The sequence below is a fragment of the Girardinichthys multiradiatus genome, chromosome 12, assembly GCF_021462225.1.
Source record: "Girardinichthys multiradiatus isolate DD_20200921_A chromosome 12, DD_fGirMul_XY1, whole genome shotgun sequence".
Classification (NCBI taxonomy): Eukaryota; Metazoa; Chordata; class Actinopteri; order Cyprinodontiformes; family Goodeidae; genus Girardinichthys; species Girardinichthys multiradiatus.
In genome coordinates, this window is record NC_061805.1 from 53575683 (window position 1) to 53587443 (window position 11761).

Here is an 11761-nt window from a genome sequence, read left to right on the forward strand (position 1 = left end):
CCTTGGTTCCAGGCTTGCCTTGGACGACGCTGGCGTCTTCCGTAGGGTTAGGGTTAGGTTATAGGATAAAAACCAAAAAATGGTTTTGCTCACTAAGAATAACTGAAAAACTAAAGGTGGTAGAGAGCTGAAACTTGGGCTGTAGCACCCTCTAGGGGGCCCCCAGGGACCCTGTGAATTTGGTGGATGTAGCACCTTCCTTTGACATAGCTGCCATAGACTCCCATTCATTTGAAAAATTGCTCACTAAGAATAACTCAAAAACTATGATGCTCATATGGACCAAACTTGGTGTGTATACTCCCCTGGGCCCCCCGCAGGTCTCCAGAAAGTTTGGCGTCTCTAGGTGACTCCCTTCATATAGCTGCCATAGACTCCCATTCATTTGAAAAAGTGCTCACTTAGAATAACTCAAAAACTATGATGCTCATATGGACCAAACTTGGTGTGTATACTCCCCTGGGGGGCTGCCAGGTCTCCAGGAAGTTTGGCGTCTCTAGGTGACTCCCTTCATATAGCTGCCATAGACTCCCATTCATTTGAAAAATTGCTCACTTAGAATAACTCAAAAACTATGATGCTCATATGGACCAAAGTTGGTGTGTATACTAGGGTTAGGGTTAGGGTTAGGGTTAGGGGTTAGGGTTAGGGTTAGGGTTAGGGTTAGGGGGTTAGGGTTAGGGTTAGGGTTAGGGTTAGGGTTAGGGTTAGGGTTAGGGTTAGGGTTAGGGTTAGGGTTAGGGTTAGGGGGTTAGGGTTAGGGTTAGGGTTAGGGTTAGGGTTAGGTTAAGGCAAGAACACCACCTGAGGATCGGTCAGTCGGCAAATAACTCGTGAACGGAAAGTGGTAGAGGGATGGAACCAGTGTCTAGGGGGGGGTTTTGGGGGGTTCCGGACGTCCCAGTGAAGACCCCATGTCGATAGCACTTACGGTTCCCGAGATAGTCCAAAATTGGGCAAAAAGGATCGGTCGCTGAGGACATAAGTCTCCGTAGGATGGTCCGACAGGGCTGGGAGTTTGCCCAGATGCTCAGTTCCTCGTGGCGAGTAGATAGACACCCTACATGGCCTATTTCTGAGAGGTGTGAGGATCGGTCGCTTTTTGTCCCAAGTGTTTAGAGTGTGGTAAAGTGTGGGAAAAGCGGTTGTGGGCGTGTGTGAGGGCCAGTAGGCGTTCCTGTGCGTGATTGTGAGTGTCCAAGTGGGTTAGGGTTAGGGTTAGGGTTAGGGTTAGGGTTAGGGGTTAGGGGTTAGGGTTAGGGGAAGGGGACTGACTCCTTCTCCCGTAAGAGAAGGTCGGTGCACGGTCCATCCCCTGGGGCACCCTAGGCCCTTGGTTCCAGGCTTGCCTTGGACGACGCTGGCGTCTTCCGTAGGGTTAGGGTTAGGTTATAGGATAAAAACCAAAAAATGGTTTTGCTCACTAAGAATAACTGAAAAACTAAAGGTGGTAGAGAGCTGAAACTTGGGCTGTAGCACCCTCTAGGGGGCCCCCAGGGACCCTGTGAATTTGGTGGATGTAGCACCTTCCTTTGACATAGCTGCCATAGACTCCCATTCATTTGAAAAATTGCTCACTAAGAATAACTCAAAAACTATGATGCTCATATGGACCAAACTTGGTGTGTATACTCCCCTGGGCCCCCCGCAGGTCTCCAGAAAGTTTGGCGTCTCTAGGTGACTCCCTTCATATAGCTGCCATAGACTCCCATTCATTTGAAAAAGTGCTCACTTAGAATAACTCAAAAACTATGATGCTCATATGGACCAAACTTGGTGTGTATACTCCCCTGAGGGGCTGCCAGGTCTCCAGGAAGTTTGGCGTCTCTAGGTGACTCCCTTCATATAGCTGCCATAGACTCCCATTCATTTGAAAAATTGCTCACTTAGAATAACTCAAAAACTATGATGCTCATATGGACCAAAGTTGGTGTGTATACTAGGGTTAGGGTTAGGGTTAGGGTTAGGGGTTAGGGTTAGGGTTAGGGTTAGGGTTAGGGGGTTAGGGTTAGGGTTAGGGTTAGGGTTAGGGTTAGGGTTAGGGTTAGGGTTAGGGTTAGGGTTAGGGTTAGGGTTAGGGGTTAGGGTTAGGGTTAGGGTTAGGGTTAGGGTTAGGGTTAGGGTTAGGGTTAGGGTTAGGGTTAGGGTTAGGGTTAGGGGTTAGGGTTAGGGTTAGGGTTAGGGTTAGGGTTAGGGTTAGGGTTAGGGTTAGGTTAAGGCAAGAACACCACCTGAGGATCGGTCAGTCGGCAAATAACTCGTGAACGGAAAGTGGTAGAGGGATGGAACCAGTGTCTAGGGGGGGGTTTGGGGGGGTTCCGGACGTCCCAGTGAAGACCCCATGTCGATAGCACTTACGGTTCCCGAGATAGTCCAAAATTGGGCAAAAAGGATCGGTCGCTGAGGACATAAGTCTCCGTAGGATGGTCCGACAGGGCTGGGAGTTTGCCCAGATGCTCAGTTCCTCGTGGCGAGTAGATAGACACCCTACATGGCCTATTTCTGAGAGGTGTGAGGATCGGTCGCTTTTTGTCCCAAGTGTTTAGAGTGTGGTAAAGTGTGGGAAAAGCGGTTGTGGGCGTGTGTGAGGGCCAGTAGGCGTTCCTGTGCGTGATTGTGAGTGTCCAAGTGGGTTAGGGTTAGGGTTAGGGTTAGGGTTAGGGTTAGGGGTTAGGGGTTAGGGTTAGGGGAAGGGGACTGACTCCTTCTCCCGTAAGAGAAGGTCGGTGCACGGTCCATCCCCTGGGGCACCCTAGGCCCTTGGTTCCAGGCTTGCCTTGGACGACGCTGGCGTCTTCCGTAGGGTTAGGGTTAGGTTATAGGATAAAAACCAAAAAATGGTTTTGCTCACTAAGAATAACTGAAAAACTAAAGGTGGTAGAGAGCTGAAACTTGGGCTGTAGCACCCTCTAGGGGGCCCCCAGGGACCCTGTGAATTTGGTGGATGTAGCACCTTCCTTTGACATAGCTGCCATAGACTCCCATTCATTTGAAAAATTGCTCACTAAGAATAACTCAAAAACTATGATGCTCATATGGACCAAACTTGGTGTGTATACTCCCCTGGGCCCCCCGCAGGTCTCCAGAAAGTTTGGCGTCTCTAGGTGACTCCCTTCATATAGCTGCCATAGACTCCCATTCATTTGAAAAAGTGCTCACTTAGAATAACTCAAAAACTATGATGCTCATATGGACCAAACTTGGTGTGTATACTCCCCTGGGGGGCTGCCAGGTCTCCAGGAAGTTTGGCGTCTCTAGGTGACTCCCTTCATATAGCTGCCATAGACTCCCATTCATTTGAAAAATTGCTCACTTAGAATAACTCAAAAACTATGATGCTCATATGGACCAAAGTTGGTGTGTATACTAGGGTTAGGGTTAGGGTTAGGGTTAGGGGTTAGGGTTAGGGTTAGGGTTAGGGTTAGGGGGTTAGGGTTAGGGTTAGGGTTAGGGTTAGGGTTAGGGTTAGGGTTAGGGTTAGGGTTAGGGTTAGGGTTAGGGTTAGGGGGTTAGGGTTAGGGTTAGGGTTAGGGTTAGGGTTAGGGTTAGGGTTAGGGTTAGGGTTAGGGTTAGGGTTAGGGGGTTAGGGTTAGGGTTAGGGTTAGGGTTAGGGTTAGGGTTAGGGTTAGGGTTAGGGTTAGGTTAAGGCAAGAACACCACCTGAGGATCGGTCAGTCGGCAAATAACTCGTGAACGGAAAGTGGTAGAGGGATGGAACCAGTGTCTAGGGGGGGGTTTTGGGGGGTTCCGGACGTCCCAGTGAGGGTTAGGGTTAGGTTAAGGCAAGAACACCACCTGAGGATCGGTCAGTCGGCAAATAACTCGTGAACGGAAAGTGGTAGAGGGATGGAACCAGTGTCTAGGGGGGGGTTTTGGGGGGTTCCGGACGTCCCAGTGAAGACCCCATGTCGATAGCACTTACGGTTCCCGAGATAGTCCAAAATTGGGCAAAAAGGATCGGTCGCTGAGGACATAAGTCTCCGTAGGATGGTCCGACAGGGCTGGGAGTTTGCCCAGATGCTCAGTTCCTCGTGGCGAGTAGATAGACACCCTACATGGCCTATTTCTGAGAGGTGTGAGGATCGGTCGCTTTTTGTCCCAAGTGTTTAGAGTGTGGTAAAGTGTGGGAAAAGCGGTTGTGGGCGTGTGTGAGGGCCAGTAGGCGTTCCTGTGCGTGATTGTGAGTGTCCAAGTGGGTTAGGGTTAGGGTTAGGGTTAGGGTTAGGGTTAGGGGTTAGGGGTTAGGGTTAGGGTAAGGGGACTGACTCCTTCTCCCGTAAGAGAAGGTCGGTGCACGGTCCATCCCCTGGGGCACCCTAGGCCCTTGGTTCCAGGCTTGCCTTGGACGACGCTGGCGTCTTCCGTAGGGTTAGGGTTAGGTTATAGGATAAAAACCAAAAAATGGTTTTGCTCACTAAGAATAACTGAAAAACTAAAGGTGGTAGAGAGCTGAAACTTGGGCTGTAGCACCCTCTAGGGGGCCCCCAGGGACCCTGTGAATTTGGTGGATGTAGCACCTTCCTTTGACATAGCTGCCATAGACTCCCATTCATTTGAAAAATTGCTCACTAAGAATAACTCAAAAACTATGATGCTCATATGGACCAAACTTGGTGTGTATACTCCCCTGGGCCCCCCGCAGGTCTCCAGAAAGTTTGGCGTCTCTAGGTGACTCCCTTCATATAGCTGCCATAGACTCCCATTCATTTGAAAAAGTGCTCACTTAGAATAACTCAAAAACTATGATGCTCATATGGACCAAACTTGGTGTGTATACTCCCCTGGGGGGCTGCCAGGTCTCCAGGAAGTTTGGCGTCTCTAGGTGACTCCCTTCATATAGCTGCCATAGACTCCCATTCATTTGAAAAATTGCTCACTTAGAATAACTCAAAAACTATGATGCTCATATGGACCAAAGTTGGTGTGTATACTAGGGTTAGGGTTAGGGTTAGGGTTAGGGGTTAGGGTTAGGGTTAGGGTTAGGGTTAGGGGGTTAGGGTTAGGGTTAGGGTTAGGGTTAGGGTTAGGGTTAGGGTTAGGGTTAGGGTTAGGGTTAGGGTTAGGGTTAGGGGGTTAGGGTTAGGGTTAGGGTTAGGGTTAGGGTTAGGGTTAGGGTTAGGGTTAGGGTTAGGGTTAGGGTTAGGGGGTTAGGGTTAGGGTTAGGGTTAGGGTTAGGGTTAGGGTTAGGGTTAGGGTTAGGGTTAGGTTAAGGCAAGAACACCACCTGAGGATCGGTCAGTCGGCAAATAACTCGTGAACGGAAAGTGGTAGAGGGATGGAACCAGTGTCTAGGGGGGGGTTTTGGGGGGTTCCGGACGTCCCAGTGAGGGTTAGGGTTAGGTTAAGGCAAGAACACCACCTGAGGATCGGTCAGTCGGCAAATAACTCGTGAACGGAAAGTGGTAGAGGGATGGAACCAGTGTCTAGGGGGGGGTTTTGGGGGGTTCCGGACGTCCCAGTGAAGACCCCATGTCGATAGCACTTACGGTTCCCGAGATAGTCCAAAATTGGGCAAAAAGGATCGGTCGCTGAGGACATAAGTCTCCGTAGGATGGTCCGACAGGGCTGGGAGTTTGCCCAGATGCTCAGTTCCTCGTGGCGAGTAGATAGACACCCTACATGGCCTATTTCTGAGAGGTGTGAGGATCGGTCGCTTTTTGTCCCAAGTGTTTAGAGTGTGGTAAAGTGTGGGAAAAGCGGTTGTGGGCGTGTGTGAGGGCCAGTAGGCGTTCCTGTGCGTGATTGTGAGTGTCCAAGTGGGTTAGGGTTAGGGTTAGGGTTAGGGTTAGGGTTAGGGGTTAGGGGTTAGGGTTAGGGGAAGGGGACTGACTCCTTCTCCCGTAAGAGAAGGTCGGTGCACGGTCCATCCCCTGGGGCACCCTAGGCCCTTGGTTCCAGGCTTGCCTTGGACGACGCTGGCGTCTTCCGTAGGGTTAGGGTTAGGTTATAGGATAAAAACCAAAAAATGGTTTTGCTCACTAAGAATAACTGAAAAACTAAAGGTGGTAGAGAGCTGAAACTTGGGCTGTAGCACCCTCTAGGGGGCCCCCAGGGACCCTGTGAATTTGGTGGATGTAGCACCTTCCTTTGACATAGCTGCCATAGACTCCATTCATTTGAAAAATTGCTCACTAAGAATAACTCAAAAACTATGATGCTCATATGGACCAAACTTGGTGTGTATACTCCCCTGGGCCCCCCGCAGGTCTCCAGAAAGTTTGGCGTCTCTAGGTGACTCCCTTCATATAGCTGCCATAGACTCCCATTCATTTGAAAAAGTGCTCACTTAGAATAACTCAAAAACTATGATGCTCATATGGACCAAACTTGGTGTGTATACTCCCCTGGGGGGCTGCCAGGTCTCCAGGAAGTTTGGCGTCTCTAGGTGACTCCCTTCATATAGCTGCCATAGACTCCCATTCATTTGAAAAATTGCTCACTTAGAATAACTCAAAAACTATGATGCTCATATGGACCAAAGTTGGTGTGTATACTAGGGTTAGGGTTAGGGTTAGGGTTAGGGGTTAGGGTTAGGGTTAGGGTTAGGGTTAGGGGGTTAGGGTTAGGGTTAGGGTTAGGGTTAGGGTTAGGGTTAGGGTTAGGGTTAGGGTTAGGGTTAGGGTTAGGGTTAGGGGGTTAGGGTTAGGGTTAGGGTTAGGGTAGGGTTAGGGTTAGGGTTAGGTTATAGGATAAAAACCAAAAAATGGTTTTGCTCACTAAGAATAACTGAAAAACTAAAGGTGGTAGAGAGCTGAAACTTGGGCTGTAGCACCCTCTAGGGGGCCCCCAGGGACCCTGTGAATTTGGTGGATGTAGCACCTTCCTTTGACATAGCTGCCATAGACTCCCATTCATTTGAAAAATTGCTCACTAAGAATAACTCAAAAACTATGATGCTCATATGGACCAAACTTGGTGTGTATACTCCCCTGGGCCCCCCGCAGGTCTCCAGAAAGTTTGGCGTCTCTAGGTGACTCCCTTCATATAGCTGCCATAGACTCCCATTCATTTGAAAAAGTGCTCACTTAGAATAACTCAAAAACTATGATGCTCATATGGACCAAACTTGGTGTGTATACTCCCCTGGGGGGCTGCCAGGTCTCCAGGAAGTTTGGCGTCTCTAGGTGACTCCCTTCATATAGCTGCCATAGACTCCCATTCATTTGAAAAATTGCTCACTTAGAATAACTCAAAAACTATGATGCTCATATGGACCAAAGTTGGTGTGTATACTAGGGTTAGGGTTAGGGTTAGGGTTAGGGGTTAGGGTTAGGGTTAGGGTTAGGGTTAGGGGGTTAGGGTTAGGGTTAGGGTTAGGGTTAGGGTTAGGGTTAGGGTTAGGGTTAGGGTTAGGGTTAGGGTTAGGGTTAGGGGGTTAGGGTTAGGGTTAGGGTTAGGGTAGGGTTAGGGTTAGGGTTAGGTTATAGGATAAAAACCAAAAAATGGTTTTGCTCACTAAGAATAACTGAAAAACTAAAGGTGGTAGAGAGCTGAAACTTGGGCTGTAGCACCCTCTAGGGGGCCCCCAGGGACCCTGTGAATTTGGTGGATGTAGCACCTTCCTTTGACATAGCTGCCATAGACTCCCATTCATTTGAAAAATTGCTCACTAAGAATAACTCAAAAACTATGATGCTCATATGGACCAAACTTGGTGTGTATACTCCCCTGGGCCCCCCGCAGGTCTCCAGAAAGTTGGCGTCTCTAGGTGACTCCCTTCATATAGCTGCCATAGACTCCCATTCATTTGAAAAAGTGCTCACTTAGAATAACTCAAAAACTATGATGCTCATATGGACCAAACTTGGTGTGTATACTCCCCTGGGGGGCTGCCAGGTCTCCAGGAAGTTTGGCGTCTCTAGGTGACTCCCTTCATATAGCTGCCATAGACTCCCATTCATTTGAAAAATTGCTCACTTAGAATAACTCAAAAACTATGATGCTCATATGGACCAAAGTTGGTGTGTATACTAGGGTTAGGGTTAGGGTTAGGGTTAGGGTTAGGGGTTAGGGTTAGGGTTAGGGTTAGGGTTAGGGTTAGGGTTAGGGGTTAGGGTTAGGGTTAGGGTTAGGGTTAGGGTTAGGGTTAGGGTTAGGGTTAGGGTTAGGGTTAGGGTTAGGGTTAGGGGTTAGGGTTAGGGTTAGGGTTAGGGTTAGGGTTAGGGGTTAGGGTTAGGGTTAGGGGTTAGGGTTAGGGTTAGGGGTTAGGGTTAGGGTTAGGGTTAGGGTTAGGGTTAGGGTTAGGGTTAGGGTTAGGGTTAGGGGTTAGGGTTAGGGTTAGGGTTAGGGTTAGGGTTAGGGTTAGGTAAGGGGATGAAAGCCAAAAAAAAAGTTTGCACGTTCTCAATAACTCGAAAAGTAAAAGTCCTAGGGAGCTGAAAGTTGGGCTGTAGCACCCTCTAGGGGGGCCCCAGGTACCCTGTGAATTTGGTGGATGTAGCCCCTTCCTTTGACATAGCTGCCATAGACACCCACTGATTGAAAAAAGTTGCACGTTCTCAATTACTCGAAAAGTATAAGTGGTAGATGGACCAAAGTTGGTGTGTGTACTCCCCTGGGGGGCTGCCAGGTCCCCAGGAAGTTTGGCGTCTCTAGGTGACTCCCTTCATATAGCTGCCATAGACTCCCATTGATTTTGGGGCCAAGTCCAAGTCTGGGTAGGAAGGTGGTATGGAGTTGGGAGTTGGTTCTTGGTGCTCAGGGGGTCCCCCTGAGTAAAAGGAGGGGTGACATGCCGGGGTCCTTGAACCTTTGTGAAATGTTGAAAAATGGGTGCAAGTGTGGGCGTGGCCAAGTGTGAGAGGTGTATGGCAGAGTGTTGTGGGGTGTGATTGTGGGTGTTTAAGAGTGTGTTGTGTATCAAAGTGTGAGTGGGTGGTTCCAAGTGTGTGAGTGGGTGGGTGAGTGGGTGTGTCCTGAAGTGAGTGGGTGTGTCCTAAGGGGTGATTGGGTGGGTGAATATGAGCAAGTGTTAGTGGTAGTTTGCCAGCAGTCCTGTGACCTTAGGTTTAGTAAAAAGGGTCATGTGAGGTGATAGATGAGTGTTTTGGGTTTAAAAGAGGTGAAGTAGGTGTTTTGAGGTGACTTGACCTTTGGTGACCTTTGTCCGTAACTCTTGAAGTGAGCGTGTTAGAGAGTTGGGAGTAGCAGGGTTGGATCGGGCTCGAAGAGCTCTATAAGATATGTGAAAATGAAGTTTGTAGTGTTTGTCTTTGATATTGATCTCCACTATGAAGAAGGGTGTTGGGTGCGAAGGACCTGAGAGGCTGTTGTGGGAGTGTGCGAGGGTTGTGAACTTTGGCACGGTAGGTGGTAGGATGACAAGTGAGGCATGTATGGAAAGGCCTTGTCTCCCTGAGTGTGGCTGCAGTGGAATGGTGTGTGCAAGTGGTTCCACTTTGCTGCTAGAAGGGGTGAAAGTTGTGTAAATTTGAGTGTCTTTTAATTTTTCATTTGCTTATAGTAAGGGGTAGAGGTATGAAAGTAGTATATTGGGGTACTGTAGGTGAGTCCGAATGACATATATTTCGTTGGTTTCCGTAGGCCTTTTAGAACCTGTAGATTGGGCATAACTTGGGATAGAAAGGTGGGATTGAGGCAAGGACATGGTGGTTGTATTTGTCATGGGATGCCGAGTTGTTTGAGTACAAACATGACTCCATTTGGAGACATAAGTACTTTATTATGGGGCCCCTTTGTGTTGTTGTATCTGTGGGTAGGAAGGTGCTATGGAGCTGGGAGGTGGTTCCTGGTGCTCAGGGGCTCCCCCTGAGTAAAAGGACACCTGACATGGGTGGGTAGAAAGCCCTTCCTGAAATGGTCCATAATGAGTGAAAGTGTGAGTGGGTGTGTCTAAGTGTGAGTGGGTGTGTCTAAGTGTGAGTGGGTGTGTCCTAAAGTGAGTGGGAGTGTCTAAGTGTGAGTGGGTTAGGGTTAGGGTTAGGGTTAGGGGGTTAGGGTTAGGGTTAGGGTTAGGGTTAGGGTTAGGGTTAGGGTTAGGGTTAGGGTTAGGGTTAGGGTTAGGGTTAGGGGTTAGGGTTAGGGTTAGGGTTAGGGTTAGGGGTTAGGGTTAGGGTTAGGGTTAGGGGTTAGGGTTAGGGTTAGGGTTAGGTAAGGGGATGAAAGCCAAAAAAAAAGTTTGCACGTTCTCAATAACTCGAAAAGTAAAAGTCCTAGGGAGCTGAAAGTTGGGCTGTAGCACCCTCTAGGGGGGCCCCAGGTACCCTGTGAATTTGGTGGATGTAGCCCCTTCCTTTGACATAGCTGCCATAGACACCCACTGATTGAAAAAGTTGCACGTTCTCAATTACTCGAAAAGTATAAGTGGTAGATGGACCAAAGTTGGTGTGTATACTCCCCTGGGGGGCTGCCAGGTCCCCAGGAAGTTTGGCGTCTCTAGGTGACTCCCTTCATATAGCTGCCATAGACTCCCATTGATTTTGGGGCCAAGTCCAAGTCTGGGTAGGAAGGTGGTATGGAGTTGGGAGTTGGTTCTTGGTGCTCAGGGGGTCCCCCTGAGTAAAGGAGGGGTGACATGCCGGGGTCCTTGAACCTTTGTGAAATGTTGAAAATGGGTGCAAGTGTGGGCGTGGCCAAGTGTGAGAGGTGTATGGCAGAGTGTTGTGGGGTGTGATTGTGGGTGTTTAAGAGTGTGTTGTGTATCAAAGTGTGAGTGGGTGGTTCCAAGTGTGTGAGTGGGTGGGTGCGTGGGTGTGTCCTGAAGTGAGTGGGTGTGTCCTAAGGGGTGATTGGGTGGGTGAATATGAGCAAGTGTTAGTGGTAGTTTGCCAGCAGTCCTGTGACCTTAGGTTTAGTAAAAAGGGTCATGTGAGGTGATAGATGAGTGTTTTGGGTTTAAAAGAGGTGAAGTAGGTGTTTTGAGGTGACTTGACCTTTGGTGACCTTTGTCCGTAACTCTTGAAGTGAGCGTGTTAGAGAGTTGGGAGTAGCAGGGTTGGATCGGGCTCGAAGAGCTCTATAAGATATGTGAAAATGAAGTTTGTAGTGTTTGTCTTTGATATTGATCTCCACTATGAAGAAGGGTGTTGGGTGCGAAGGACCTGAGAGGCTGTTGTGGGAGTGTGCGAGGGTTGTGAACTTTGGCACGGTAGGTGGTAGGATGACAAGTGAGGCATGTATGGAAAGGCCTTGTCTCCCTGAGTGTGGCTGCAGTGGAATGGTGTGTGCAAGTGGTTCCACTTTGCTGCTAGAAGGGGTGAAAGTTGTGGAAATTTGAGTGTCTTTTAATTTTTCATTTGCTTATAGTAAGGGGTAGAGGTATGAAAGTAGTATATTGGGGTACTGTAGGTGAGTACGAATGACATATATTTCGTTGGTTTCCGTAGGCCTTTTAGAACCTGTAGATTGGGCATAACTTGGGATAGAAAGGTGGGATTGAGGCAAGGACATGGTGGTTGTATTTGGCATGGGATGCCGAGTTGTTTGAGTACAAACATGACTCCATTTGGAGACATAAGTACTTTATTATGGGGCCCCTTTGTGTTGTTGTATCTGTGGGTAGGAAGGTGCTATGGAGCTGGGAGGTGGTTCCTGGTGCTCAGGGGGTCCCCCTGAGTAAAAGGACACCTGACATGGGTGGGTAGAAAGCGCTTCCTGAAATGGTCCATAATGAGTGAAAGTGTGAGTGGGTGAGTGGGTGTGTCAAAGTGTGAGTGGGTGAGTGGGTGTGTCAAAGTGTGAGTGGGTGTGTCCTAAAGTGAGTGGGTGTGTCCTAAAGTGAGTGGGTGTGGCTAAGTGGGAG